This window comes from Orcinus orca, chromosome 2, assembly GCF_937001465.1.
Source record: "Orcinus orca chromosome 2, mOrcOrc1.1, whole genome shotgun sequence".
In the NCBI taxonomy this organism is placed as follows: Eukaryota; Metazoa; Chordata; class Mammalia; order Artiodactyla; family Delphinidae; genus Orcinus; species Orcinus orca.
In genome coordinates this window covers 180,109,262-180,126,488 of record NC_064560.1, presented here as the reverse complement: position 1 = coordinate 180,126,488, position 17,227 = coordinate 180,109,262, and the positions used below count along the sequence as shown (strand labels likewise).

Below are 17,227 nucleotides of genomic sequence, written 5' to 3'. Positions count from 1 at the left end.
GGGAATATCTGCTGTGTACAGTGATCCTATTTTCCCAACAAGAGTCTCCAGTGTTTCTTTAGTTTGCATTTCTTCTGTGAGTGAGGTTTGATTATCCTCCGTGTACGAGAAGTCACATGCAGTTCTTTTCCTGTGAACTGATAGTCATGTTGTTTGCTCACTTTTCCTATCAGATTGTTGATTCTTATTGATGTCAATGAGCTTTTATGTATTAAGGAAATTAACCTCTTTCTGTAAAAAGAATGACTGTGCTCTCCCAGTCTGATGTGTGTTTGACTGTGGTCTTGGTGGTTTTGGTCATGCGTAATTTTTTGTGATGTAGTCAAATTTGTCATTTTCCTTTATGGCTACAAGACTTTTTTTGTTTTTATTTATTTATTTATTTTTCTTTTGAAATGTACATTTCCAACAAGAAAGAAAGGATATCTTAGAAAATACAAAAACTGATTAGGGCTGGACCCAGACATCTGAGTGCCCTGGGGAGGCTAACAAGCTAATAGTTTAAATATTTGTTCGAATTCCCTTACAGAACAGGGTGGAAGGTGAGGAGGCAGAGCAGCTGCCCTGAGCAGTTCAGCTCTGGCCCTGAACATGCATACCTCCCACAGGAAACAAAAGTTCCATGTTAACGAGACCCAATTCCTGGAAGGCAGCTGGCAGCCAGCAGGGCTTCTGGAGCAGCCCCGTGGTCCTGCCCCTTTCCCCAGACACACCTGAAGCAGCCCTTTGCCAATCACATCTGTACTTTTCCTGAGAGGAACTCTTGTAAATGCAGTTTTCTTCATCTGGTTGAATTTCAAGGGTGGTTCTGGCATTTCAGTGACATTTTCTTGTCCCTTGTGCCCTGAGGGATCTGCCTAGCTGGCCAAAACCTCCACCCTGGCTCTGTCCTGGTGAATGATGAGAACAGACAAAGGAAGCGGGCTCAGCCCCAGGAAGTCCAGGCAGGGTTGGCAATCTTTTGAAGGAAGAAAACAAGTCTGATGGGCAGTGTGAAAGGAAGCAGCTGGGTGTGGTGAGGGACCTGGCCTCCTTGTCCCCTGTGAGCCACAGAAAGGGATTCCAAAAGCGACAGGGAGCTATGCGAGCCCCATAGGTCTTCAGGGATAAAACACTTGTGTGTTAACCAACCCTGAGCCAGAAGAGGACCCCTACTAATTTTATTTTTTTAATTTGAGGACTTTTAAAAAAAGTTTCAACTTTATTGAGGTATCATTGCCATATGAAATATTTAAAGATATTTAAAGTGTATATCATGATGATTTGTTATATGTACACAAGGGGCAAAGGATTGCCCCCCACCGAGTTACTTAGCACACACATCATCTCACAAATTTATCTTTTTTTTCCGGGCGGGGTGTGGGGTAGTGGTGGAGGGCATGTGGGTTCTACTCTCTTAGAAAATGCTTTACTCCCTCATGCCTCTTGTCCTTAAAGATTGTCAACTGTAATTATTTACATTCAAGGGAGAATAATAATGAAGAAGAATAATGATGGAGAAGAATAATGATGGTTTAGAATAACCATCATTGCTGGGAGTCTCCTGGTACTCTAGTGGTTAGAATAGAAGAATAATAATAATGAAGAAGAATAATGATGGTTTAGAATAACCATCATTGCTGGGAGTCTCCTGGTACTCTAGTGGTTAGAATTCGGTGCTTTCACTGCCATGTCCAGGGTTCAATCCCTGGTCAGGGAACTGAGATCCTGCAAGCCACGTGACACGGCCAAAACATAAATAAATAAATAAATAAAAATAAACCATCATTGCTGCCAAACGAGTAAATGAGTGGGGAGGAAGGAATGGACTTTTATTGAGTGAAGACGTTTGTGAGGGTTTTTTAAAATGTAGATAGAGGCTCTAAAATCAAGAGAAAACTTTGTTAATATTTCAAGCATTTCTGAGTAAGTCAAGAAAAAGGCAAGGTTGTCACTGGAAGGCTACGTTCACTCATTCAACCCCTGTCCTAGGTCACACAGGACAGCAGAGTCTGAGGGAGGCTCCCAGGGTCCCCATGCTCCTGGTAAGACGCCCACCATCACCCCACCAGAAGCCAGAGTCTCAAGACCACAAGCCCTGGGGGATCTCCGACAGTCACCCTTTCCTCTTGCTTCCAGCATCCCGACTTTGCTCCGACATTAATGTGCACATTTCCAGGGGATGTGCCAGATCTGAGCCAGTCTTGCATCCTGTATCCTGTTGACAGTGGGGATTGAACTAATGCAGTGTTAGAGTTTCTCCACTTTTTTTCATTGCTGGCTTCCTAAGGAATCATTTTAGGTATTTTTTCCCTAATTGCACACTCCTGCCCTCATGCAATTTTAATACCACTGATACAGTCATCCCTTGGTATCTACGTGGCATTGGTTCCAGGACCCACCACTGATACCAAAATTTGTGGATGCTCAAGTCTTTCACGGCCCACCCTCCATATCCGACTGTATAATGAATATGTGTTTATGTGCTGTATGTATTGCTGTGTTTTATAAATAAGAAGAGAAAGATTTCTTTGCCCCTGCCAAGAACCCATTTTCAACCACTTTTGAAGGCTATATGATTCTCACTGAGAATGCACAGCGGAAGGGATTTCAACACTGTTGATAATCATAGCAGAAGACTGGAAATCACCTGATATCCATCAGTAAGGATTATGCTACACCCAAAGAATATGATGCTATGTAGACACGCACACACACACCCAAAGGAGTCCTTCTATGTACTACTATAAGATCTCCAAAACATATTAAGTAAAAAAAATGCAAGGATTGGAACATTAACAAAATGGTGTCATGCTTTTAAAAGCAGAGAGGAAGATATGTATCTGTATGTGCCTAAATTATGACAGAAAAGATATATGTTGCACTAGTGACACTGGTGGGCTTAAAGGGAAGAAAACTGAGTGACAGAGATGGGGGATAAACTTTTGACTGTGTACCCTGAACCATGTCATTGTGTTGCCTGTTCAAAGGTTAAATTAAGAGTAAAAAAATCTGACTGTAAAGTTAGTGTTTATGCTTTTTGGTGTATCTTCTTAAAATATTGGTGCTAGTCAAATCAGTCGTGTTTCACTTTCATATCACCAACTGAAGGAGTCTCTCGTTAGCAGGATTTAAGCACCTGAGAGACGAGCGAGTGGCTTCTGCCTCCATGTTCTGTTTCTACAACATTGGACTGAGGTTTTATCACCACAGGGTTTTCCATAACACCTCCATGATTGGAAGAAAATTCTGGTGGACCTCGAAAATGGAACTTCCCGGACTCCCCTTTTTCGTCTCACTACTCAAGCGCTCAGGTAACTCCCGCATAGCTGTGGGTTGATTACCCCCACTGTGGTTTCTGTAATGCCTTTTCACACCTGCCACAGTAACTTCTGTCCTTGGGCAAAGCGTCCTTGTCCAGTCTGGTGAATACCCTGTGGCCACAACTTCCCCCAAACATTCCTGCCTTTAATGACTCATTTTCTGGAAATGGAGAAGCATAAGCCAATAAGGAGCCCTTTACATATTCAGTTTCCTGGGTCCTTCCCTTTCTATCATTAAGGTTGTTACCCAGTTGGATGATGCTTCATTAAGCTCTTGTCTATATTTAGTCATCAGGTTGCCACCAACAAGTATTCAATGAGGACTCATGGACTCAGCACTGGTTCCACTCCTGATAGAACCCGTGGCTTTAGTCCAAAAGTCACTGCCAGGGCATTCTGGTGATGATTAACTTGCACTGAATCATCAACAAAAATAAAAAAACCACGGAGGATCACTGACATACTTTTCATCAGGTGTGGAAGCACTGTGAGAATAGTAGCATGTTCACAGCAGTTAGCAGTCAACAGTGGTGATGTCATTGTGCTGATAATTATATTTTAACCATTAGTTCATCAATATTCAATTTTTCAATGCTTACAAATATGACCTTCAGAGATAACTCAGTGCTGCCACCTTAGGTTTTGTTAAAAGACTCTGGTTGATGCCAAGAGTGGGGATGAAATCTGAAGATCTGTGGGTGAAGGATGGGATGTGGCCCTTCCTGTTGAGGTGTTGGGGTCAGTGGGCTTTGTGGTGGGTCATGAGCATAGGGCTGATAAGAAGGGAGGGATCATAGTGGTGTTGAGGGCCTAGAGTTAGAGGGGCAGCAGACTTCTGTGAGTCTCTCTTGGGTGATGGAGGACCCAGTCACCCAGGCCAGCCTGCTGCAGTCATGATTAATGACTGAAGGGCTTTCGATGTGGGGCTTCAGCACCAGGAGGCTGCACTTCTAGTCTTCCAGCTTGAACAGGCACCAGTTTGAAGCTGTTTCACTTTCTTCACGAAGGGCCTCTCTACGTCCTCACCTAACAGCTGGTGCCCCAAACATTTAGAGATTACCAAACTGTAGTCAAACTTCTTCTGAAGACAATTTTGTTCAATAACTGGGGTCTGGCTAATAAATGATGATACATTCTTATATGAGACATGTGAGACTACTAAGAAGCAAGACATTTTGCATAAGAACTACTGGAGATATCATATATCTAAAATGAATACAATGTTATATGGCAATTATACCTCAATTTTGATCAAATTAGTTGTTGGTCGTCATTTTGCCTTCCAGGGAAAAAGAGCTGGCTGTACATTTAGCAAGTGAAAGTCTTCCATTCCTTTGATGCTTATGAGAACTTGTTCAAATTTCCAAAGTGAAGCAGAATTAAATTAAAATGTATATATTATCTTTTAGATTTATTCTGGAAATAATTAAAAAAGGAATTTATCATGAGGGTATGGGGTAAGTCTCAGAATCACACAAAAGCTAAAGTTGCAGGCAGCTCTAGTAGTCCAGCTGATTGAAACTGTTAGCACAACTGTTGGAGATGATTCACATCTCTAAGCTGACCCCTCAGCCAGGATAGGGCAGGGCACTTGATTGACAGCCTCACTAAGGCTGGGTAGTTTGGGGGAGAAAGAGAAAAGGATCACTGTATACGGTGATGGATATTAACTAGGCATATTGTGGTAATCATTTCACAATATATACAAATGTCGAATCACTATTTTGTACACCTGAAACATATACAATGTTATTTCAACTCTACCTCAATTAAGAAAAAGACACCTGAAGCAGAACCTAAACTAGGATCTGTTTGCGACTCTCCCTCAGACAGGCTGAGATGCAAGAATCTCCTGCAGTGATTTCCAGCTTTTTCTCAGTATGATTTTTTTTTTTTAATTTCAAGGACCTCCATGTAATTCTCATACTTTTGTGTACAAATACAGTTAATGAACAAGGGATGCACAAATGCATTTACCTGAAGCTTGCAAAAACTCTAATTTCCACCAGGAGGCATCAGTGCACATGTTTTTAACCAGAGTACAAAATGGCAAACTGTTTAGGTTAGACTGACCATGTGACTTCTAATAATTCAACTAATTTGTTGACAGCTCTCCATGCACCATTAATGTAAGGATGGACTTTAACTGTGTTGGAGACATCTGTGGGATAAAAGAAAAGACATGATTCTAGTTCTGCCTTTCTGTTTGTTGGCTGTGTGATCTTGGCAAATTATTAACCTCAAACTGAAATAACCCACACCCTGTCTTCCTCATAGAGTTGTTCTGAAGAGAAAATGTCTTTAACCTAAAGTATCATTCAGCTTAATCCTCTGCAAAACTCTCACCTCTCTCTCCACCGCGCTTCTTTGTGAGCAGTTAACAATAACAGATATTAAGTGCTCCTTTAGGGACAAATAGATTGTAACTGCTCCACAATTGTTTTCTCCTTGTCTCCTATAAATATCTCCCAAGTAAAAGAAAAGTTTGAAAGAAAGAAAGAGAGAGAAAGAGGGAGGGGGAATGAAGGAAGGAAGGAAGGAAGGGAGGAAGAAAGAAAAGAAGAAAGGTTCTAGATCTGCGCTGTCCAATATAATACCATTTGCCCCATGTGACTATTGAACACTTGAAATGTGGCTAGTCCGAGGTGAGGTGTGCTGTAAAGTACAAAACTTTACACCAGTTTTCAAGATTTAGCATTAAAAGCTGTAAAATATTTCATTAATAATTTTTTATTATATGTTGAGATGATAATATTGTTGATATATCAGCTTGAACAAAAACATATTACTATAATGAATTTGACTACTAAAAACTTTAAATGATGTCTCTGACTCACATTATATTTCCATTTCCTCTCAGAGGGAAAAGAAGTTCCAGGTACACCTGGGACTTAGCTCTTCCACAAACTATCCTACAGAAATACACACGTAGGTACCTGTACAATGTGTGTATGTTTGTAGTATTGTTTATAACATGAAGAAAAGAGCTGAAAACAACGTAGATGTTCAATAACTGGGGTCTGGCTAATAAATGATGATACATTCTTATATAAGACATGTGCGAATGCTAAAAAGCAAGACATTTTCCATAAGAACCACTGGAGATATATACCAAAAATGAATACAATGTTATATGGAAATTGTATCTCAAATTTTCAAAAATTTAAAATTTAAAAAAAAAAGCCATCTGAGACACTTATTCTGATTCTCAATCTCTATGTTTAAATAATGCCCTCAAGAGATTCTGAGTTCAGATGTTTGAAACATTGAGACACACTAAAATAATTTATAAGTATATGTAACTACATGGAAAAGATATCCATGACAGTGTTTGGAATAATATTACATGATGACTTTAGTTTATAAAATAGTATTTACATGTGTGTATGTGTGTACAAAGACGTATTTATGCAGAGAAAAAGATTTGGAAGGATAAGCCCCCAGACTGTTCCCTGTGGTTGTCTCGGGGAAGTGGAAGAGGAAGGGAAGACGGATTTTCCATGTTTACTTATATACTTCAGTAGTTGTTTGTTTACACATCATTTAAAGGGAGGAGAAGGACTTGTCATTTCATCATTGTTCCCAAGTGCTGGGGAGGGAGGCTGACGGAGGCTGTCAGGCACGCTCGCAGCCCAGGCGAGGCAGCTCTGGGGGCGGCCCATCGTGGGGTCCCTGGGTGGGGCAGGTCCTTTCCGGGCTCCCCAGTCCGGCTCCCCCCCGCCCGCCCCCCGCTCTTCCCCCTCGGCTGCCCGGACACAGGGAGGAGCCTGCAGGGACTTGAATCAATGACTTAGGAAGAGAGCTTTCCAGTTCGCAGCTTGGCCCGTGGCAGAGCCGAGCCTGTGAGGTCACCCGGCACAGCTGCGAACTATTTCAAGGAAACAGGTGGTGGCTCTGGCCTCTTCCTAGGCTGGGAGTTTGCTGCGAGAGGCCTCTTCAAGGACGACCTCAAAGCCCAGCCCTAGACGCCTCTGCGGTTGGGAAAGGGGAGCACAGTGTGACCTGGCGTCTTCCCTCCAGAACTGCGGCCTCAGCCCTGGTGACACATTCATTCACTGGGAAGATTTATAACTCCTCTGCCAGGGCTGCACCCCAGATCTACAAAATCCGAAACTCTAGGATGAGGTCTGGGCATCAGCATTTTGAAGGCTCCCAGGTGATCCAATATGCAGCCAAGGTTGAGACCACTGGTCTAACCCTTGCAACAAAAGTCCCTGGATCTGCAGCATCCCTGGGAATTGTGTTAGAAATGCAGAGTCCCAGGCTTCACCCCAGACCTAGTGAATCAGAATCTGCATTTCCACAGGGTCCCGGGAGACTTGTGTGCACCTGAGGGTTTGGAAGTTTTGCTGTAGGCAGGGGCTAAAAGATACACAGGCTCTGGGGCCTTGCAAAAGGAACGGAATACTAGCAAAGCCCCTGCCTCCTGTGTGCCCCTGAGAGACCTCCTTAACCTCTCTGAGCCACATTCTCCGCATGGATACAATGAAGATAAGAAATGCTTCTCAGCGTTGTTGTGATGATTAAGCTTGACGATGCCTATAAAGTGCTGGTCCTTAGCAGCAGTAAATACGAGCTCTGAGTTTGTTAGGATCGTACTGATTTTCGTCCTGAAATGCAACCTGCCCAGTTGGCCAGCCTGCTGTGAGTATGTGCTGGCCATGCTTCTTGTCCAGCTCATGCCCCATCCCACCAGCACTGAATGTCTTTTCTTTCCAGGGGCTCAGACATGGGGACCAGAAAGTCCATGGTTCAATCCAGACAGTGTCCAATTCCAGAGTTGTTTTTCCTGTTGAAATCATGTGATTGCTCCATCGTTAGGAAAAGAAAAACAGTATAAGGGAGTAGGTTCTCGTAATTGCCATGTAAGCTGCAAATGTGGAGTGTTTCTGTGCCAGCTGGAGAGGAGAAGGCTTTGGGGAAGGGGGTTGCCAAATCTCCGCCTGCCTGGGCTTCTCAATAGCAGATCAACCTCAGATGGAGAGTATGAGAAGCTGTGTGAAGGCCTCCAGGACGATTTGGGGAATGGTACATCATAAGGACAAGTAGTGGACAACATTCAGCAATGCTGTACTTTCAGAGACAGCACGGCTTCATCCAACAATGGTACTGGCTTTTTATAGCCCTCTTCATTCGCTTAACAAACAGTAAGCATTTTCTAAGTTCCAGGCATTGTCTCATTTCATCATCAAAATTACCCCTGGAGGCTGGTATTACTCTCATTTTATGGGTGAGAAGATAGGCTTAGAGATGTCATTCAAATAGCTGTTGAATGACAGAAATGGGATTCAGACAGAGGCTCTCCGGGGTCCACAGCCCACTCTGGCTCACTCTACCTACCATACGGCTTCTCCTCAACCGTGGAGGATGTGGCTATGGGGGCTGGAGTTCTTTCCCATTAAAGATTAGATTGTTATTCTTGGTGTTTTTTCCTCCTAGTGTTGAGAGGGCCCACCTGCCTAAGTCCTCTGACAATCCCTTCATCGTTTGAGAGGGAGACACAAGTTCCAGTATGAACTATGGTTCTGTATTTGTCTGCAAACTACAAGAGTTTCAAATCATCCCCCTTACTCTCTTTCACCTTTCCATTGAAGAAATATTTACTGAGGACATCGGGAAATACACAGATGAGTAAAAAGGAGAGATGAGTCCTATTTGAGGGACAGGAGCATGAGAGAGTAAGCCTTGGCCCTGGGGGAGTGGAGAATATGTAGTGGTTTTATGGGCCAAAAAAGGGAGGGTTTTAGGCAAAGGGGCCAGCACAGGTAAAGCCACAAAGACATCAGATGTATCTTTGTGCTCTTCCCCCCCGCCCAATCATCTTGAAATAAAAGCCCATTGGATTTTCAAGAACAAACTTTATTTTGAATTTTTTAAATAATTCAAAATAATAATATGAATAGTATATAGTAATTCCTAACACTATGTGCCAGCCACCACCCTAAACACCTGGTACACATTAACTCATTCACTCCACACAAGAACCCATTTTAGAGGTGAAGAAACTGTGGCGCAGAGAGGCTAAATAACTTGTCAAGGGTCTTACAACTGTTAAGTGACCTAGCCAAGATTCACACCCAAGCCTCCGGGCTCCCAACTCTGTGCTCTTGCCCACCTGCTGTATTGCCTCTCAAATGCCAGATATTTTGACAGACCACTGCAGCCTCTGGCAATCTCCCTTTAACAGTGTTTTCTCATAACTCACTTTTAATGCAGAGCAAGGCTGAGATCCAGGAGATCTGTAGCTCTGCTACAAGTATCTGTGTAGTAAAATAATAATAAGATTAAGTATTTGTCGAGCACCTACTATGTGCCAGGCACAGTGCTAAATTCTTTATGGGCATCTCCTCATTTAATGTTCCCCTAAACCCTCTGATGTAGGTATATTATTATCCCCACTTTATAAATATGGAACTGAGGCTCAGGAACCAACCCAGGATGACACCAAGGAGGCGGCAGAACTGGATGTCAATCCCAAGCTGTCTGAAATCAGTTCTCCCTCTCAACAAAAATCCCATGGTGCCTCTTTATCTTGGGGTGTCATTTAATTTTCCTCTTTTTTAGCTTTCCTATCTGTCAAATGGGACTAATAAAAATAACTAATATCTCTATGCGATCGTGTAGATTATGAAGGATTCCCAGGTGTATAGTCTCATTTGAGTCTCAGCAACCTGATCATGGTAGAATGACACATCTTCTAACCAGGTCTTGGAAGTCCCAAGGTATGACGCTCCATGACAGCAAAAGGAGCTAGGCTCTTTCTTTCTGCTTTTTAGTCCTTGGCTTTTTGGCTTTATTTTAGGTTTGTTGCCTTGTGAACACAAGGAGGTTGCCACAGCTCCAGGTATCTCATCTTTAGAAAAGCATATTAAAAGAAGGAAGAAAGTAGACTGGGCTGAAAAAGAGGCTTTCATTTATATCAAGGAGGAAAATCTTTCTCAAACATTCCCTCCTCCCCATCTGGTAAACTTCCCCTTATATCTCATTGGCTAGAACTAAGCCACATGGCCATCCCTAGCTACAAGCAAGGCTGGAAAACTAGTCCACTATATGACTTTTTCAACCTCAACAGTGAAAAGTAGGTATACTACTGGCAGTACCGTCCTTAGACCAGGCAAATGGGGTGCTGACCCAGGCTCCAGGCCTCAGGGTCCTGTGTTTTGGAATGCCTTCCTCACAATTTTTCAGTTTTGTGCCTGAGACTGGTTGGGGCTGAAAGTGCTATCTGGGCGGGGTACCCTGAGCCTGGGTCAGTCCCCACCTGTCCCTACTTCTCCCCTTGTAAGCACTCTTGGACTCCCTATGTGCACATGGAATTGATCAGAGCCCCAAGGAGCTCTTAGATTCATACGGCCGGGATTTTTGGTACCCTGTGGCTGGGTGCTCCATCCAGGAGGCTGGCCTGGAGCATGGATTGCTTCACTGGCCTGTGCACTATTTCTTTTGCAGGATTGCACAAGATGGGCTGCCAGAATGGTCCTGGTGTACTGATTTTGGATGTCTCACTCAAATCATACGCAGGATAAGTTCAGGGCTCTGGGCCACTGACAGTTCACTGCCGAATTTTGACTTGAGCTGCACCTGTGGGCCCCTGCATTGGTCTTGACTGGCAATATTCCAACTATGGTGCTGCCTCTGGTCTATCTGAGGCATTCTCTACTCTGTGCGGGCACCCAGGGCAGGGACCCCCTCCTCTCCATGGGTTCCCCGCCCGTCCTCCAGGGTGATCATCCCTATTTCCTTCTGGGGCTTTCCAGCCCATTGCTCCACAATGCCAACAGGCTTCTCTGGTTGATGTCCTCTCTTGTCTCTATCAGTGTGGTGACATCGTGCTCTCCCTGATCAATCTTAAGCTGTATCGATGAGGGATGGACATTCGTCGAGTGAATGAGATTGTTCTTCTCATCCATCCTGTCCTCCCCTCTGGGCAGTACGTGGCAGGCAGGGGTGTGGTTGACATTGAAAGAGATCGCATTCTAGGAATGTAGTGAATAGAACCTGGAGTTCAAGAGAAGACCTGGCAATGAAGAGCCACTGAAGGGTTTTGGATAAGAGAGAGAGAAATGATAGCATTTACATGTTAGATCATTCTGATAGCTCTGAGAGGAATGGATCAGAGCAGTGTTTAGCAAAGAAAAAGCAGGGCCTCAAACTCAGAACTTTCAGCAGCCAACAGTATCCAGCTAAGATTAGATAACATGGTTTTATTTTCATTGTACTATTTTTGTGGTCAATGTTCTATTTATGGCAACTGATACTGGTATTCCACTGATGACAATGATATAAAAATTGCCTTTCAATAAAGTTGAGCAAAATGAGAGCCAGTTTAAAGAAACAGTTAAGTATATAATATCACAGTTGATACATGGAGAATGAGGTACATCTGCAAGAAGGGTGACAGATGGTGGGACACAGATGGTGGGACTGAAATTTAGGATACACTGGAATAGAAGAAAATAAGATTAAACACAAGAGACCAACGAGAAGTGTATTGCAATAGTACAGGTGAGACATTTTAAACTTCTTGAGATCAGAGAGACATATTTATTTTGTTTTGCTCTCAGGATTAAGCCTTGAGGGCAGCCAGAGTGACTGTCCAGTTAATACCCTTGTTAGCAGTGCAAACCATTGTCACAGATGTTGAGCTGGACTTTGATGTTAATGCATTCTTTCAAACATTGGTCCCCAGAGCTTTTCTTGACATACTGCCTCAAATCCAACTTTGGGAGGTGGACAGTATAAATAAGTGAAAAATTTTTTTAAGTTGTAAAGAAAAAAATAGCATCTTACATTTTAAAAAGTGATAATCATTTCACAATATATACAAACATTGGATCATTATGTTGTGCACCTGAGACTAATATAAGTCAATTATACCTCAATTAAAAAGAATAACATCTTACTTTAAAAAAATGTTTTAAAAACTCTTATTCATCTTTCAAATTTCTTCAGTTCAAATGTCACCTCCTTTGAGAAACTTTCCCTGATTTCTCTATGTATACTCATTTGTTCCTTGCCCTGTGCTTTCAGTAAACCTTCTTACACATCTAAGCCAAACTCTGTAGAACAGTTTCTTTGTGGGTCTTTTCACTAGGCGCTAAGCTGCCCAGTGACCCTGTCTTTCTTTTCATCCATGGCCCCTAGGACTATTCTGGCACAGAAATAAGCAGGAGTTCAATAAACATTTGTGTAACAAATGAATCTTGCGGTGGGGACACCACATTACAGAAGAACACTTAGAAAGTCATTACGTTCTATTGATTTCAAATTCAATGAGAGTTCACAGAAGGGAAAGAGCAACATGAACTAGAAGGTGTATTGAGGGAGTTAAGGACGTTAAAAGGCTTGAGTGGGAAACAGGAAATCTAAATAAAGATTCTTCGCATCACTTCAGCATCTTTTCTTTTTTTTTTTTTGCGGTACGCGGGCCTCTCACTGTTGCGGCCTCTTCCGTTGCGGAGCACAGGCTCCGGACGCGCAGGCTCAGCGGCCATGGCTCACGGGCCCAGTCGCTCCGCGGCACGTGGGATCTTTCCGGACCGGGGCACGAACCCGTGTACCCTGAATTGGCAGGCGGACTCTCAACCACTGCGCCACCAGGGGAGCCCCACTTCAACATCTTAATAGCAAGATTTCCCACTTGGAAGAGTATGTGTATGTATGAGTAGGAGATGTTGGAGGGAAGGAGGAAAGGAACCAGGTCCTTGTAAGGGATTTCTCTTGTCCCTTCATCCTTTCAGCCTTGTCAAGAACAACCCTTGGGAACTTGGCTGACATTGTCTACATACCTTTCTCTTCCCAGAATTCCACAGGGCGCTTGGTCCATAAATATTTATTGAATGGAAGCACCTTGCCATAAAGACAAAACTAAACACTGTATTTTGACTGAAGTTCATTGAGTTCACAGAAGGGAGGAGGTTGGGAGGAGTGAGATGGTATTGAAGGATTTCTAGTGGGTATATTGTTGGGCTGGGCTTTGGGACATAAAGACATAGACTCTCCCCCTCCGATGCCTTCCAGTGTTGTTCCAAACTGCCAGTGAAGATGGCTCTAGCCCTCTAAACCAGCAAACGCTACCCTGTCAGTAAAGTAGCCACTAGCCACAGGTAGCTATTTAAACACAATTTAAAATTCACTTCTTCAGTCGCACTAACCACATTGCAAGTATCCAATAGCCACATGTGCCTAGTGGCTTTCATAATAAATAGCTCAGATAGAGAACATGTCCATTACCATAGAATGTTCATTTGGACAATACAGATCTAAGGAGTAAATCTCCTCTGGGCTGTGGAAAGCTAGAGCGTGAGGGGAAGACAATCTGACTTTTAGCTGTTTTTCACTGGCTTTTCTGTTTCTCCACACTTTTATACTTTTAGCTACTACACTTTAGGATTTGACTGACATTTCCTTCATTGACAGTTTCTGCACCCTCAGAATGCATGGTGTGGACTTTTTTAAAAAAACAATTCAGGGACTTCCTTGGTGGCGCAGTGGTTAAGAATCCTCTTGCCAATGCAGGAGACACAGGTTCGAGCCCTGGTCCGGGAAGATCCCACATGCCGCAGAGCAACTAAGCACGTGCGCCACAACTACCGAAGCCCACGCACCTAGAGCCCATGCTCTGCAGCAAGAGAAGCCACAACAATGAGAAGCCCGCACACCGCAATGAAGACCCAATGCAGCCAAACATAAAAAAAAAATAACAATTCAAGTGATTTTTAGTATATTCACAAAGTTGTGCAACCATAACCATTATCTAATTCCAGAATATTTTCATCACCACAAAAGGAAACCCCAGATCCATGAAGCAGTCACTCCTCATTTCTCCTTCCCCCGGCTCCTTGGCAAAAACTAATCTGCTTTGTGTCTCTATAAATTTGCCCATTCTGGAAAAGTCATCTAAATGGGATCATGCAGTATGTGGGCTTTTGTGTCTGGCTTATTTCACTTAGCGCAGTGTTTCCAAGGTTCTTCCATGTTGTAACATGCACTGTATCAGTATTCATTCCTTTTTATAGCTGTATAATATTCCATCATACGGATGCACCACATTTTGTTTATCCATTCATCAGTTGATAAACATTGGGGTGTTTGCACTTTTCAGCTATTATGAATAATGCTGCCATGAACATCTGTGTTCACATTTTTGTGTGCACATATGTTTTAAATTCTCTTGAGTATATACCTAGGAGCAAAATTACTGGGTCATATGGTAGCTCTATGTTTAATTCTTTGAGGAACTGTCAAATCGTTTTCTAAATCAGCTGCACCATTTCATTTTGCATGTATTTAGGAGAGAACTATTATTTTCTTTACCTGATAGTGCTTGACATACAGAAACTCCCTACTCACTGTTGGGTTGGATGGATGATCACTTTGACCCACACTAAATATCCATTCAGTTTGGAACTGCAGGATGCCCTGTTGACCAGGATAGGGATGTGGCCCCAGTCTCCTTAGTACTACCCTATTAACCTGTCAGCGATTTTAGTCAATCAGTTCATGTTTATTGAATACCTATTACTTCCCATTGCCTGACAGCCATGGGAACTAGAATGCTGTAGTGAGGATATAACACAGGTAGGGGGATGACTACCTTTGCCTGGGAGAGTTAGCGAAGGCCTCATGGAGGAAGAGCTACATTAGTTGAGTCTCTAGTGCTAAGTAGAAGTCGCCAGGGAAGAAATGCCACACAGGAATTAAAACTAAGCAAAGCATTCTGCTAGATGACACAGGGCATAGATGGATACATAAAGGGTTTCTGCCCACAGGAAGATTCCAGAGTGAATGTGATGGAATCCAGATTCTTCTTCCACTTATCCTTCCAGAGGGCTGAGTTTAGTGTGATGATACCAGGGTTGATCCATTTAAGAAATCATCTTGGGTCAGCCTAGTTCTTTGCCTGAGGTAGCCTTTCTTTGGAGTGACAGTATGACCAATCCAAATGGAATTTCTGCTTTGGCAAAAGCCACAGCCATGGAAAGTGAGGAACTGATGCTTGGGGAGGGATGCTGGTGAAAGAAACTTCCTCGTACGGTCTGTTGTGCCCTCAGGTTTTTACCAGGTGAGGCTTAGGCTTCACCTATGCCCAGTACATCTTTTCAATATAAAGTGAATTGATTGTCCATTGATATAAACTGGAGAAAACGGAGCTAATTTCCTCCAGGAGTCTTGGGCTCCTCAAAGTGAACGTCTTTCAGCTCACGCGAGGGCAAAAATCAGGCTGTTTAGAATGGGTCAAGCTGGTTTTCACTAGGGTCTTTTATCTTCTTTATCAAACTAAATTTCTCACTCAAGGGTTCTGTCAACATAGGAAGCTAGAACTGGGGGAAATACTTGCAGGAAAATGGTTACATACTTGCTGTCAGGAAGACATTACTGCAGCCAAAGTCAAAGTTCCTGAAATAGAAACTGCTATTTATTTCTACTCATTGTCTATCTGGGTGTTTTGCGGGGGCGTCCTTTTCTGAGCGGTAGAACAAAGTTCTGGGAGCACCCTGATTTACAGTAGTTGTTTTTAGTCTTTAGAAAGGTTCATTGCAGGTGGGAGAAAATGTTGGGAGGACTAAAGACTATGAAATGCAAGAAGAAATGAAGATGGAAATAATTTTATTCCCAACAATCCCTCTCCATTCTAACTTGTGCCTCTCCATCGCAGTGTGGAGTTACTGAGTGTGTCTTCCAGATGAAAATCTCTCCATACTCAGAGCTGATGTCACTTGTCCACACGGGACATGTGGACATCCTTATGACAGATGTTTCCTGTATTTCTGAATTAATATATGTAAAATACTTGGAAAAGTGACTGGCAAATAATATGCGTCACGGAAACGTTAGGGTTGATGTTGTTGTTATTATTATTATTCAGGCTCATCTCCCTAGCTAGGTATAAATTCCTTGTAAAGGAAGATCTAGTCGTCCTTCTCGTCCTTAATAACTTGTTAACGTGATTAGGACCTTGGACAAGTCGCTTACTCTTTGCAAGCTCTGGTTGCACCACAAAAGATTGCTTGTCAAGTACGATTTGGGTCCACGAACACAATTTGGCACCCACTGTTTATAAGCTACTGCCCTGCGTCCTACGCCCTTTTTATAGTAAAAGTATTAAATGAACGTGAAGTCAAATGTAGGAGCGACACCGGAGAAGCAATGATCTCTACCGTCCTGCCTTGACACGCGGTGTGGGAGAAGACTCCTAGGCGATCTCCACTCCCTGCCATCCCCCTGCTACTTTGCAACAACGCTTTCTGCTCCGCCCCGTGCCTGGACTCCACTCGCGCGGAGGGGAAGGATCCCGGTTTCAGCGTCTGGATTGGGGCATCTGGGTGCAGCGGCGATGCGAGGCTGCTGTGCGAGGGTCGCCGGGAGCAGGTCCGGTCGGCGCCCGGCCCGCCCCACCGCCCCGGCTCCCGGCTGCCCAATCAGGGCGCAGCTCGGGCGCGAGCTGCGGCCAATCAGGAGCGGCGGGAGCGGCGCCGGGAGCTGGCGGGCGCAGAGCGAGCTCAGACTGTGGAGCGGGCGGCGGGGCTGGGTGGGAGGGAGGGCGGCGAGAGCCTCACTGCGGACTGGGAGCCCCGGGCCAGCCCAGCCCCCTTTGCCGAGGCGACCTTCCAGCCGATTCTCTGGACACTGCGGGCGGCGTCACAGGTAACCGAGCCCGCGCCCCGCACGGGGAGGGTGAGCGTGCCCGGGGAGAGGGGCCCCGCAGGTGGAGCGGGCGGGGGGCGACTTGGCCGCTAGGTCCTAGCGCCGCTGGCGCTGCCCGAGCCCCTAGCGCCCTGACGCCTACCTCGGCCGGAGACCCCGGGAGACGCGTTTCCACCAGCCGCCGCCGTCCAGGGGTGAGAGGGAGTGAGGTGAGTCGGCCTAAGGCGGGCGGGGGTGGACAAGACACCTGCGACACCCACACTCATACACAGACGCTG

The 17,227-nt window shown here is 44.3% G+C and overlaps 1 protein-coding gene across 2 annotated transcripts in view; it reads left to right on the top strand.

Annotated features, from left to right (window-relative positions):
- Nucleotides 1-16,794: 16,794 nt before the first annotated feature.
- STON2 (stonin 2) overlaps nt 16,795-17,227 on the top strand; it is a 150,826-nt gene continuing 150,393 nt past the window's right edge. For both annotated transcript variants that reach the window (XM_033416828.2, XM_004262303.3), the window contains exon 1: nt 16,795-16,949. The gene's annotated coding sequence lies outside the window, so the exon portion shown is untranslated. The remainder of the gene's footprint in view (nt 16,950-17,227) is intronic.